The 3,846-nt window shown below is 43.3% G+C and overlaps 1 long non-coding RNA gene across 2 annotated transcripts; it reads right to left on the bottom strand.

Moving 5' to 3' along the window:
• Positions 1–239: 239 nt before the first annotated feature.
• LOC107657163 (uncharacterized) lies at positions 240–2,828 on the bottom strand. 2 transcript variants are annotated; one of them, XR_001630648.1, is made up of 4 exons: positions 2,667–2,828; positions 2,066–2,129; positions 1,863–1,940; positions 240–727 (listed from the first exon to the last, which is right to left on the bottom strand). It is a non-coding gene; the product is annotated as an uncharacterized LOC107657163 (long non-coding RNA). The 2 variants fall into 2 exon arrangements; XR_001630649.1 differs by lacking the exon at positions 2,066–2,129.
• Between the last annotated feature and the right edge of the window lie 1,018 nt (positions 2,829–3,846).

Genomic DNA, 3,846 nt, shown 5'->3' with positions numbered 1-3,846 from the left:
GAAGTAGTGTGCCGCTTGAATAAAAGGGCTAGAGTATGTTAAGTGCTTTTGAAATTGTGAGCTTTCCAGGCAGCGGAACCATGCCTGATGAAAGGGTGTGAAATACAATGTGGAAATCGATTTCACAATCTTCTCATTCACTGTGCCAGCAGAGAGGCGCTATGTCAGTGCTACACGGTGCATGTCTGTACATTTAACACACTCAACAATGAAGGACTTAGCAATTTATGTTACCGTTGTTAAGCTTGATAAATTAATGCATGTTTGAGCTCGAATGAGAGGTAGACGGGTAGGAAATTTAAAATGGTCTGAAATTGTAGTACCACTACAGTTGCATTTCTGAAGACAACTCTTGGATTTTGCGGCCTTGGGTGGCTAAAACTGAAGGCGTAAATGTTCCCCGATGAAAACAAAAATATATGGGGTGGCATCTTAGATTGTACGGAAGGCTTAATTAGCATGCTAAGCGCTGCTAATGGCAAGTAAGGAGTAAAGCCCTGAGCTCCTCTCAGAGTGATTGACATCTGAAGCGCACTTGTCAGGATGTGTGATATATTTGTGTCTTTTATTGTTGTTATGAGCTGGCATGCCTTTTTCCTCAGTGCACGTGTCTGTTGAATATAAATGGCAGCTCAATGTCTGTTGATGACAAAAGGCCCACAGAATAGGAAGCGATGGGACAGGCAGACAGAGCGCGAGCTGGTTTCTAGAGCCCTGTCTGTACCATCTGTGGGGAAAACAGGATGCAAGCACAATGAAATTAAAAGCCTTTCTCTTTCTGATTAATGGCAGTGATACACGTCAAGCCATTTAAGCATATTTAGCACGACTATAGCAGAATGCAGCTGTTCTTGAAAATGACTGGGAGAGAGAGACGACGGCAGAGAGAACGAAGCAGGCATGGAAAGCAAAAGAAAAAGGGCACGCAGCATCTCACAGCCTCTGTAATTCCTCCCAAGGGGTAATAGGGTTCAAAAACAAAAATGCCATCCACAATAAAGCCATCTGAAATCGTAACAGCAGAAATCCCTACGTTTTTGGTGCTTTTAATCTTCCTTCGGCTACCATTTCAAGATATGTGTCTGATAGTCGCTTGTTGTCTCAAGTAAAATAGATAAATAGATACCTAAATGAAAGAGGATGAGCTTGGGAGTTAATTAAAGGAGGTCTTACTTACTGAAACTGTGAAACTAAATCACAACAGCACCGTCCTGCTCATCGCCATAGGTGGCAAGTTTGCTTCTGAGACTCGGGCCAAGAAAAATAAACAGCGAAACAAGCGAAAGGCCATTCACAACATCCCAAGACACCTATTATGTGAGGGGAGGAACAAATTATACCCTGGCAAATTGCTAATGATGAGCCAGTGATGTCTTGTTAAGTGACATTGTTTGGCCTCAGATCCTTTTGTGTCTGCCTCGTGTTCCTCGCCTAACGAGAGACAAGAAAGACCGAAGTGATGTGTTCAGTCCTCCTCTTTTTTTCTGTTTTTGTCTTGCACAGTTAACTCATGTCTGAATCTTCGCTCTGCTCTGTCACTTGGCATCGGCAGGCCTGATTTGGCACAGGAGAGCATGCTAGAGTGGGGCTGCGCAGCGGGAGGGAGCCCTTTGATGGGGACCCCCTAGGAGCCTGACGCCAAGGCAGCAGTAGGATCACAGATGTGGCAGCTTTCATGTAACAGCTAACTTTTTCCTAATTAAAGTCACCCAGCTAATTACAGGCGGTTCTATCTGATCATGGGGAAACAGGATAAGGTATAGTCACACAAGCAAGGACGGCTCACATCAAAGATGTGTGGCAAGCGGTGACTGGAGCAGATGGGGGTGAAACAGCGGCTCTTGTCAGGGATTTGGGCTCACCTGGATGCAGGAGTGCATCAGTCACCCAACACGGCGAGGCCCATCTCATTTGCAACAGTTCCCTCCCTGAATGCTGAGCTGTAATTATGAAAGAAGAGTCAAGAAAAAAATGACCAAAGAAAAAAAATCCCGTAATTAGCAAGGCAACTCCAAGCACAAGAAATGGAAATTAGTCACAGTGTTATAAATTAGCCTGTGCATACATTACATGAAATGAACATCCTCGGGGCCACGAATTAGCGCTTTTGGCTGTGCACCCACATGTATCTAAATAAAACATTCCATCCTTGGTTATTATGGGCTAACAAAGAAACATCTCTTACACAGTCATTCTCTACAAATTGGCCACACACACATCATTTAGGAGGGCTATATATGCTACAGGGAGTGTGGGCTGTCTGATGGAAGAGGGGGCAACGCCGTTCATGTATTAGCATCAGGTGACAATCGCTTACTATTTTAGCTGAATTAAATTTATAGGGGCTATTGCATTTTCTTTTTCCTACAAAAATCACTGCACAACTGCAGCTAAACATCAGAAAGATCCATCAAAATCATACTGGGATCTGTTAACAACAGCAAACGGCGAGCAAATCACAAATTCAAAGACATAACCTGAAGTGCATTTTGTCACCGGGCTTCACGAGAGGCTCAGGGGTTTAAAAAAAGGCAGGCAGATGCTGGAACCGTATTTTGATGAGTCTTATCTAGAGCGATTATTCATACTTGTCCTTCTGCTTGAATTAAAGCAAGAGTGCTGGAGCCTGTTAAAGCCAAATACTTGAACGGCTAGTGAACTCTCACCTTCGCACGCATCCATTTAGCTTGCAAATGAAAGCCAAGTACAGTCAGCGAGAGCCATAATGGGCCTTTCTTCTTGCAGAGTGCGGTCATTACATACTAATTTCTTCTGGAAGCTCTTCAGGAATTGAAACACTTGGCTGTGGTGGCCCAGCCTCGTGCTGAAACGCACAGGCCAACAATGACAGCACACAAGGTGTTTGTTTAAGGCCTACTCATGGCAGCTGGCCACAATCAGACTCAGCTGAAGAGGGCTGATTGCAGCTTGATGCAGGACTGTGTTGACAGAGAGAGAAATCTTGAATATCGTATTGGAAACACAATAAAGTCATCAGTATACAGCATCATCAAGTGCATTTCTAGTCCTAAAATCTTTCTTCTAGTCATTTTTAAGTTATTTTTATCCCACAACACCGATTCCCCAAATTTATATATATGTACTGGACAACAATTATTTTTTTAATCGCGATTAATCGCATGATTTTCTGTGATTAATCGCATTGTTATGCGCAAAATTCAATAATGAATTTTCAAATTTGAAATCAATAATGAATTCAAAAGTAGTGTATTGTGCACTTTTTTCATTTAAAAGTACTGCTATATGAACAAAAGATCAATAACATTTGGTTTGCAAACACTTTAAACAAATAAGGTGCTTTTTTTACAGCAGTATTCCTTTTACATAGCAGATAAAATATTTATTGTAAATCTCAACTTATAGCATTAATGCAATCAAATTAAATATAAAACCAAAGCTATTTGCCACTGCCAGGGCATTAACGTTTTTATAGAAAATATTTTATAGTTTGTTATAGAAAAACAAGTTATGCTCAGAGTCCAGAGCCTTGATCATAACATTATAACAGGCACCTTCCGATTAGAGACCTGCACTATCGCGGGAACCAACACAACAGAGTGCGGCGCGGAACAACACTTAATGGGAGAGTGCGGGAGCGGGCGACCTTAACCGTGCCCGAGCGCGTTTGACCCCCAAAGCCCGGTTCGTTTGACTAGTGTGATCGCTCTGTGCCGTGCTCAGGCATTGTTCGTTTAGCCGTCCCTGGCTCGGTTGGAAGAGGTGGACCAGAGTGCGGTCCAGTAGGGCTCATGCGCGGCACGCATGTAGTGAGAGCGCTAACCGCGCCGGAGCGCCGAACTTCTGATACGTGCAGCATGATTGCGT

Source organism: Sinocyclocheilus anshuiensis, unplaced genomic scaffold (genome assembly GCF_001515605.1).
Source record: "Sinocyclocheilus anshuiensis isolate Anshui unplaced genomic scaffold, SAMN03320099.WGS_v1.1 scaffold1891, whole genome shotgun sequence".
NCBI lineage: Eukaryota > Metazoa > Chordata > Actinopteri > Cypriniformes > Cyprinidae > Sinocyclocheilus > Sinocyclocheilus anshuiensis.
This window is presented reverse-complemented; position numbering and strand designations above follow the sequence as displayed.